Here is a 10,517-nt window from a genome sequence, read left to right as displayed (position 1 = left end):
GCGTGGAAGAGCGAGGCTAAGTGCCAGAATTGGCGCATCCTATGAATGCGCCATTTCTGGGGCGGCTGACGGCTGGTGTTTCTAGCCTGGGAGGGGGCCAATATTCATGGCTCCCTTCCTGGGCTATTAATATCAGCCCCCAGCTGTCTGCCTAGCCTTTGCTAGCTATTAAATTAGGGGGACCCCACGTCATTTTTTTGGGGCGGTCCCCCATTTTAATAGCTAGTAAAGGCTATGTATTCAGCTGGGGGCTGATATTAGTAGCCTGGGAAGCTCCGTGGGTATTACCCCCTTCCCAGGCTTCAAACATCTGCCCCAGCCGTCTGCTTAACCTCCGCTAGAGCCTAAAATTAAGGGGAACCCCACGCCAATTTTTTTAATAATAAATCCTTTATTTTAATACTAAATGACAAGTACAGTAACCAACACTATCACTGTACTTCATATATATGTGACTGACATGTTTCTATCTATCTAATCTATGTGTGAAGCTCTATTCTGTCTGTTATAAATTGTCGGGTACAGATGCTGAATTGCCGGCCGGCTTTTTTAAAGAGACAGTGCATGAAAACACTATTATTTTTTTTGATAAATCCTTTACGCTAAATGACAAGTACAGTAAGCAGCACTGTCACTGTACTTCATATATATGTGACTGACATGTTTCTATCTATCTAATCTATGTGTGATTCTCTATTCTTTCTATTCTAAATTGTCGGGTACAGATGCTGAATTGCCGGCCGGCTTTTTTAAAGAGACGGTGCACGAAAACACTATTATTTTTTTTGATAAATCCTTTACGCTAAATGACAAGTACAGTAAGCAGCACTTTCACTGTACTTCGTATATATGTGGCTGACATGTTTATATCTATCTAATCTATGTGTGATTCTCTATTCTTTCGGTTCTAAATTGTCGGGTACAGGTGTATGCCGCTGCTGAATTGCCGGCTTTTCATGTTTCACTGTTGGCACTGTTCCCATCGATTTGGACAATCACTGTAATGCCACAACCACCATGGCTGTGGCATTACAGTGAGTGGCAGACAATCCCTGCATGATTGGTGCTCTAAATAGCGCCAGACATGCAGGACACGCTTTTGGTGCACGAACAGTTATCGAACATAACCTCGAACAGCCGAATTTTTTGCAAATCGTTCGGGTTCGTCGAACAACTCGAACACCGCCCAAAACAGCTCGAATTTGAGATTGGCGAACAGTTCTAGTCGAACACCGCTCATCTCTACTAGTAACATCAGGCTGCATAAGGATGGGAGCAGAGGTGAACCTCTCCTTGAGATACACAAAAGCTTCAATGGCCTCAGAAGACCACTGAACCGCATCAGCACCTTTCCTGGTGAGATCAGTCAGAGGTTTGACAATACTAGAAAAATTTTTTATGAATTTTCTATAGTAATTGGCGAAACCCAAAAACCTCTGTATCGATTTCAAACCAATAGGCCTAGGCCATTCCTGCACAGCCTGAACCTTAACCGGATCCATCTCAAAACCTTTGCTGGAGATAATGTAGCCCAAAAAACTAATTCTCTGTACAGCGAACTCACATTTCTCCAGCTTAGCAAAAAGCGAATTGTCCATTAATAACTGTAATACCTCACGCACGCTCCGCCAATGAGACTCCAGATCTGGCGAATAAATCAAAATGTCATCCAAATACACAACCACATTTTTACCGATCAAAGGTCTAAGGATGTCATTAATCAGATTCTGAAAAAATGCAGGAGCATTAGTAAGACCAAAAGGCATAACCAGATTCTCAAAATGACCCACAGGAGTGTTAAAAGCAGTCTTCCATTCATCACCCTCCTTCATGCGCAACAGATTGTATGCCCCCTTAAGGTCAATTTTAGAGAACCACTTGGCCCCCAATAACTGGTTAAACAGATCAGGAATCAATGGCAGTGGGTAAGGATTGCGTACCGTAATTTTGTTAATCTCACGAAAATCCAGACAAGGACGTAAACCGCCGTCCTTTTTTTTTACAAAAAAAAATCCAACCGCCACAGGAGACTTAGAGGGCCTAATGTGACCGGCGGCCAAACTTGTCTGTATGTATTCCTCCAAAGCCTTCCTCTCAGGAATAGTAAGGTTAAATAAACGACTTTTAGGAAGAGTCGCTCCAGGGACAAATTCAATAGAACAATCATAGTCTCTATGGGGAGGCAAAACCTGCGATTCTTTCTCAGAAAAAACTCTCCAAAAATCCTGAATAGGAACAGGCAATTCTCCCCTATCCAAAGCTGCAATACGCCCGTTACAACACTTGTCATAACATTTATGGCTCCAGGATTTAATTTCACTGGTAGACCAATCCAGTACAGGATTGTGAAATTTTAACCAGGGCAAACCCAATATTACTGGAGAAGGCAAGTTATTCAACACTACCAAATCCAATTTCTCATGGTGAACACCATTAATAGTGAGAGGAAATTCACTGACCTTGAGAGTAATATTCTTCAAAGGGGAGCCATCCACAGAAACCACAGCAATGGGGGATGATAAAGGTTCAGGTTTTAAATTGAGTTTTTCCACGAATCCCCCATCAATTACATTCAGTGTAGACCCGCAATCAACAAACACCCGAAATTCCATTAATTTTTCCTGAGCAATCGTGGAAGCAGCTAAAAATACACCCTTGGAATTTAAACAGGCAATACGGGCGTGACTGACCATTTTTTTTTCTTTCTTCATACGAAGCTCACAGCCTTTAATCAAATGACCAGATTTCCCGCAATAGAAACACAAGCCTTCTGAAAAACGACGGTGTTTTTCTTGAGAGCGAGGTGCCACCGATCCAATCTCCATCGGTTCACCACTGTTAGTACACACATTATCATAACCAGAAACTGACATAGCAGAGGATTTGCTCTCATTAACCCTAGCACGCAGTCTTCTATCCACCCGTATAGCTAATTGCATAGCCTGTTGCAAATCCTCAGGTGTAGGATAAGCAATTAGCAGGTCTTTAACCTTTTCACTGAGCCCAGCAAGAAATAGACTTTTCAGAGCAGAATCGTTCCACCCTGTTTGAGTGGACCAACGACGAAAATGTGTACAGTATTTTTCCATATTACCTGATCCTTGTTTTAAACGTCTCAACTCAGTCTCAGCTGATGCGACACGGTCAGGATCATCATATAATAGTCCTAAAGCAGAAAAAAAACTATCCACTGATCTGAAGCATGTATCATTAGGTTGCAAAGAAAAGGCCCACTCCTGAGGCTCTTTGCGCAAAAGTGACATTATGAACCCTATGCGCTGGGATTCATCCCCAGAGGACTTGGGTCTCAAACGAAAATACAATAAGCAAGCATTTTTAAATGAAAAAAATTCTCGATGTTCACCAAAAAATAAATCCGGCAAACATACCTTAGGCTCCAAGAAATATGCTCCAGGACAGTTACTCACGTGCTGACGGAGCTCGGCCACTTCCAGAGAGAGTCCCTGCAGGTGTTTAGCCAAATCCTGAACCGACACCATGATGGAACAAAAAAAATCTTTCCTTAGAGAATTTACAGGCTGGACTTACTGTTATGTTCTGCTACCAAAGCTAAGGAAAGAGAGGAGATCTGTCCCTACTATAAGACTCAGCTCAATCCCTACGATGTAACAGGGAACCTGATCCTGCGATCAGACCTGCTAAAGTCCTAATCTAGTCTGTACGGAGACCTATAGATTTGGGGAGGGAATCCCTACAAGTACTAAGGACTGGGAGGAATATGGGACACCTCCTAACAGAAATAGTAGCAGACAGACGAACAAACAAAACAGATAGAACATAGAGGTCCGTAGACCAAGCAAACTAACAGAGTTAGATACAGAGCACAGGCTAGCTAGAAAGTAGATATACAATGAAGTCCAGCAAAGCCAGAAGGGCGGAGCAGGATTAAATAGGCCAACAAGGTCATGTGACCAGCAAAGGAAAAAAAACCTAACAGCAAGGTTCTAACAGGTAGGGGATGTAGGGGGGGGTAACTTTGGCAGGAAACAGTCCCTTTAACAGTTCCACACTAGTCCCAACGGGGACCACACTCCGCTCAGCAACAGTTCTTGTACCCTGACGGGTAACTATTTACAGTTCCACTTTACCGTTTATTGGTAACGGCGTCCTCCTGATGCTCCTCTAGGTAGTCTTCAGGCCCGTCCGGGCCCTCTTGGCACTCGGGGTCCGAGTGGTACCGCTCCTCCTCTTATCCTCTGGACATGAAGGGCATACCATCCCTTTAGGCCTCGGTGTCGGGTGTAGGACACCAAGTCTCCTGGAGACAGATCCCGTTCCGGATGGCCCTCTGGCAGGTGACCCTCCACATCCCTCCTGTCAACATGGATGTCTGTGGTGGTGGCAGAGTCCCGAATTAACCCCCACCCTTTCTTCAGGTGTTTATTGCTTATATGATTTGATAAAGTGTGGTGATTAGACCAAGTGTGGAATATATTGCAATATACTGCAGTGTAATATCATTGATATACTCTGATACTGATAAAGTAGTTCTTTGACATGAACTGTCCTTGATGCATGCTATCCACAAAGTGTTTGCTAGGTGTCAATGCAGTAAGACAATGTTAATTGTTCTATGGTCTATGTTGTGTGTTTCAAAGATTCATTATCCTGATTTGTACACAAGTGACCAGTGTTATATTTGCTTTGACAAATAGTGTTATTGTAGCCAAAATACTGATTCAGATAATGTATGTACACTTACCATTATGTTCCACAAGAAATACACAGATCTATTGTCTAAAACAATGTTTATAGGTAAACTTCTCGAGATTACAGAACCTGGCCAATTCTGTATTATCGACGAGTCATACTTATAAACATTAACCAGCTTTATGCTTCCATTGTCTAAACCTTATAAAAGACACTGGATAGAAGCCATAAGTTATACCTGCACTGATGTGTAGTGTTGTATGTACCTGCCCATGCAGTGTTGTGAAGACTTCCAGGGGTCTCTCTGTCTTGGTGAAATTGCTTCTCTGATGTTCCAGACGGATGATGTTTAAAAGCTCCTTGGTGACGAAGTGAGTATATATATATATATATATATATATATATATGTACTTAACCTTTGTATTATAACATATACAAAAGTGTATGCAATATCATCATATCATACTATTCCTTTAATTATGTATTTTACCTTTTAAATCAACTATTATAAATAAAATTGCATTATATCGCAAAGGGTTGCCTTCTTTAAAGCCGTATCCGAACTTTAGTGTTAAAAACTTGGCATAACATTTGGCGTAGTTGGCAGGATACGCAGAAGGCTCAGAAGTTCTTTTTTGTTAAAAATTACAATCATCTTGAATTGATAAGGACTCTGTGTGATAAGGTGTGATAGAGTGATATTGCTATATTGCGTAAAACATGACTTTCTTTAAGAGAAAGGTAGATGTAAGTGAGTCTGTTGAGATTCCAGGTTGGGAACAGACTCCCTATTATATTTTGGCAACCAAATGGTCCCACAGTGCTGGTTTGAATGAAGCATGGGACAAATGTTTGAATGATGCTGAACCTGATGATGTGGTTTCATGCTTGCAGAAAGTGAAAGTAGAAAAAGGTAAAGAGTTGGGCGCTGTTGGCAGGCGTGGATGGATCCTGCTGTATGCATATAGAAAACAGCATGAGGAAAGAATACGTATATTAACAAAAGTTCAGGAATTGGAAAGACAGTTGTGTGAGGCCCAGAATGCGTTGGTTATAGCACAGTGTCAGAATAAGTTATTAATGGACAGATGTGATGGATATCAGCATGTTGTAGAAAAGGCTGCTGTACATGTAGCGCAGTATAAATACAAAAGGAGGCGAGGGAAGGTTAATAAAAAGAAAGTAGCTTTGGCCATAGCCAAAGCAGGGATAGAGTGGAGCCCTGATCAGTGGGATGGGGATGTATGGGATTCAACTGACTCCGAAAACATCACCAATCCAGAGACTGAGGATGAGTATTTCAATGGAAAGAGAGAAATTGATCCTCCTCTTAACCCAGTGAAAGTTCATCCTATATATCGGAGACGGATGGTAGAAACTGCTGTAGGTAAACAGAATAAGAATGCAGTAGAGGATTACAGTCAGCAGGAGCTTAATGACCTTCATGATCATTTTTCTCAAAAGCCAAATGAATCTTTGGTAGCTTGGGCTGTCAGATTATGGGAGATGGGGGCTCATGGAGTGCAGGTGGATGCAGTGGATGGCTCAAAATTTGTCCAACTCAGTCATGAACCTGTAGTGAAGGAGGCCTTCGGTACCTTGACAATTCAGCAGCCACATGTGGTGTGTAGTATGCTTGATGTTGTGGCCATGGCATTGCAGCATAAATACCCATCAGAGGCAGATTGGCCACCAAATGAAAAACCATGGTTTACATTGAAAGATTGTGCTCAGAGATTGAAGGAGGAGGTCATGAAAAATGGTATTTCAGCAAATACATATGACGATTACATGCAAGTTATTGTAAGTGTATCTATTAGAAATCGTATCATTAGAAATGCCCCTCCAGCCTATAAGCATATCATGATGACACTAATGATAAATCAGACTGGGAAAACTATCGCCAATACATTGGAGGCAATTAGACAGTTAGGGGATCTGGGAGATTGGGGTCCCAAACAAAAGGGTAATTTTCCCTCTGAAGAGCAGCGTGACAATGTCAAAAGTAACTACAATCCTAGATCCCGCATTACCCGGAAAGGTATGTTTATGGCCCTGATAAAGGATGGTGTCCACAGGGATAAAATAGACGGGATTTGTACTGACGAGATGTGGAAATTGTATCTAAAGAGAGGACTTAATAAAAAGTCAGGGGTTTCACATAATAGAAAGGTTACAGTAAAATATCCTGAATCCCCACAGCAGGGGCCGGGCAGGACATGGGGAGAGAGAGGGCCCACTCCCTCCTCGTCGCCAGCAAAGCCCACAGCACCGTGGTTTGAGGATCTTTATGATGAAGTTAAATCCTTGATACAGGAATTCAAAGTCCAACAGAAGGGGGCATCATTTTCTCCTAATAAGATATCTTCATCTGAAATGGAGGATCGATGGAGGGAGACAGATAAAAGTGACTGACATGCTGGCCACGCCCCCCATATGTTGGTAGATACAGGGGCGGAGGCCAGTTTGATTAAGGGAACTCCAAAACAATTCAGTGAGTGCAAGGTTATAACTACAGAATTAGGAGGAAAGCAAATTGAGGCAATTCAGGACAGAGCAAAACCAGGAGTTAGTGGAATCTCCACATTCCATGAGAAGTTAAGCAAAGTCTCTATGGGACTTCAGGAGCAGGAGATACCCTCTGAACAATTGATTCCTGAGCAGAGGAAACAAGTGTGGTTTACAGAAGGGTCAGCTAGTTACCAAGGCAACAACCATGTGTGGAACGCAGTGGGCTATCAGACTACAAGTATACATAGCAAAGAAGTATGGGGAAAAGAGTTGTGGCAAGATATCTGGGCAATTGTGCAAATGATTAAAGTGACTGTGTTTCATGTTGATGCTATTTGTGCTTCAGATACCCTGGAAAGACTCTTCAACTCAGTAGCAGACGAACAGTCCAAAATATCAGTCACTGAATCCAATAAAAATACTGACACCACTGAGGAGCTGCTTGGACTGACTCAATGGGCACAGACCAGAGGGGTGCCCATCAGATTAGATTTGATAAAGGAAACTGTCATGAAGTGTCAACATTCAGAACAGAGACCAATCTCTCATGTGGTGAGAGGCCAGAAAGCTGGAGGAAAACTTCCTGGGCAAATTTGGCAAATGGACTACATTGGCCCTCCTCTACATGATGGAGGATGCGTATGCATGGCTGTGGATGCACATTCTGGGTTTATGTTGATTTGTACCTGTAAAATGGCCAATTCTAACAATACTATTAAGACTTTGGAAACAATGGTATTGTACTGTATCCCAATACAGATTCAAAGTGACAATGAAAGTCACTTCAAAGAAGCTGTAAAGAAAATCAGGACTGCTATAGGCTTGCAAACGCAACCTGAGCATTTTGGTCTTAGTCTTATAACCTCAAGGTCAGGCATGGCCTTAAAGGGTATTCAGGTAATGGGAGGAGTGATAGACCAGGATTATCAGGTAGAAATTAAGGTACTTTTAATGAATTATGAAGAAAAGGTCATGATAATACAGAAGAGAGATAAGATAACTCAGTTACTGGTACTGTCTATTTCTAAAACGAAGGTGGTCAGAGTAAGGACCCCTGCAGTTGTGAAAGTCAGAGGAGGTGAAGGATTTGGATCCTCACATCCTATCAATGATGGTGCAAAAATCTGGGTGAAACAATTGGGTGACAAAGGTCCTCCAGAACCTGCTGAGGTAATTGTTCAAGGAGCAGACAATGTGTTGATAGTTATGAAACCCCGGCAAAAGAAAGGGGAACACGTCCCAACTGACCGGGATTTTGTGCAGAGAATAATATGTGTTTTCCCTTTAGATCAAAATCTGGAAATGATGACCCAAGCGATCTTCAGACCGAAAATCGAGAGGCCAACCGTGGAAAATGTGGCGTCATGGAAGACCAAACAGAATATATGGATTTTCTTGGCTCAAATGATGAACACTAGCCATTTTTGCGTGACAAAGGTTACCACTGCTATCAATATATTTGAGACTTGGTGGCAGTACCGACCCCCTTTACAGTTATGGACAAAGCTTATAGGGGTAGCTACTCAAGATGACGATACGGAAGGAGAAGTTGTGACCCAGAACTTCACGTGCAATCCATGTTGTGCCTGTGTGAACTGCATTGGGGAAAGCTTTTTGGCAGAGGAGATGATGACCATGAAGACTTTGAGTATTAGGCCAGCTGATTTATTTTTTGCTATAATTTGTTCATGCATTGCTTTGTGTTGTTGTACACAGTGTACACTTCCATTATTATTTTTATGTCAATCAATCGCTAAAACCATCCACTTTGGATAGCGTGCTTTGTATAAATAATGTGTGGCTATAAGATATCAAAGTGTGGATTGTATTGTTAATAAAAATATGAATATCTTATAGCCTACATATTGTAACATATTGTTTATATGCTTTGATAAAGTGTGGTGATTAGACCAAGTGTGGAATATGTTGCAATATACTGCAGTGTAATATCATTGATATACTCTGATACTGATAAAGTAGTTCTTTGACATGAACTGTCCTTGATGCATGCTATCCACAAAGTGTTTGCTAGGTGTCAATGCAGTAAGACAATGTTAATTGTTCTATGGTCTATGTTGTGTGTTTCAAAGATTCATTATCCTGATTTGTACACAAGTGACCAGTGTTATATTTGCTTTGACAAATAGTGTTATTGTAACCAAAATACTGATTCAGATAATGTATGTACACTTACCATTATGTTCCACGAGAAATACACAGATCTATTGTCTAAAACAATGTTTATAGGTAAACTTCTCGAGATTACAGAACCTGGCCAATTCTGTATTATCGACGAGTCATACTTATAAACATTAACCAGCTTTATGCTTCCATTGTCTAAACCTTATAAAAGACACTGGATAGAAGCCATAAGTTATACCTGCACTGATGTGTAGTGTTGTATGTACCTGCCCATGCAGTGTTGTGAAGACTTCCAGGGGTCTCTCTGTCTTGGTGAAATTGCTTCTCTGATGTTCCAGACGGATGATGTTTAAAAGCTCCTTGGTGACGAAGTGAGTATATATATATATATATATATATATATATATATATATATATATATATATATATATATGTACTTAACCTTTGTATTATAACATATACAAAAGTTTATGCAATATCATCATATCATACTATTCCTTTAATTATGTATTTTACCTTTTAAATCAACTATTATAAATAAAATTGCATTATATCGCAAAGGGTTGCCTTCTTTAAAGCCGTATCTGAACCTTAGTGGTAAAAACTTGGCATAACAAGAGGGCACGGGGCGGGGCGTGACAGCGACGCCTGCAGCCTGAGGCCTAGCTGCCGGCGGTGGAGGCGTGGTATCAGGTATGGTCCCCGGGGCTTCGGGTCCCGCAACGGAGGGTAGGGGCAGGCTGGTGGTCTCAGGGCTTGGGGTGATGACGTCCCCGTTACCTGCCTCGGCCTCCGTGGCCTCCTCCGCGGCATCGTCCGCAGCCGCCGGTCCATCTTCTCCACCCTCAGAGGCAGGCACACTGCTCGGTCCTTGCGGTGTCTCCTGCTGGCCAGTTACGTGCTGCCGGGCCAGGGTGCTGGTGGGGTTCGCTGCTCCCTCCATCTCCGGGTGCAGTAGGTCCAGACTGATCCAGGCCGCACCCGGCCTCACAGTTTTATTTCCTATCCGCCCCCATGGGGGTTGGTCTTGGGGGCATCTGCTGACAATCACCTTCAGGGGCAGCCCCCCTACCTTGATGGACATCTCCATTGCTGCACTCATTGTTGCTGGGGGCGGGCCCCTTCTCTGGCGCCACTCTGGGACCTGGCCCACGATTGGAGGTGGCTTCTTGCTGTCTTTTGGTGCGCACATA

Source organism: Phyllobates terribilis, unplaced genomic scaffold (assembly GCF_046119375.1).
Source record: "Phyllobates terribilis strain yellow unplaced genomic scaffold, ASM4611937v1 Scaffold_12__6_contigs__length_324123572, whole genome shotgun sequence".
Classification (NCBI taxonomy): domain Eukaryota; kingdom Metazoa; phylum Chordata; class Amphibia; order Anura; family Dendrobatidae; genus Phyllobates; species Phyllobates terribilis.
The sequence above is the reverse complement of the archived record's forward strand: the minus strand, read 5'-3'. Positions refer to the sequence as shown.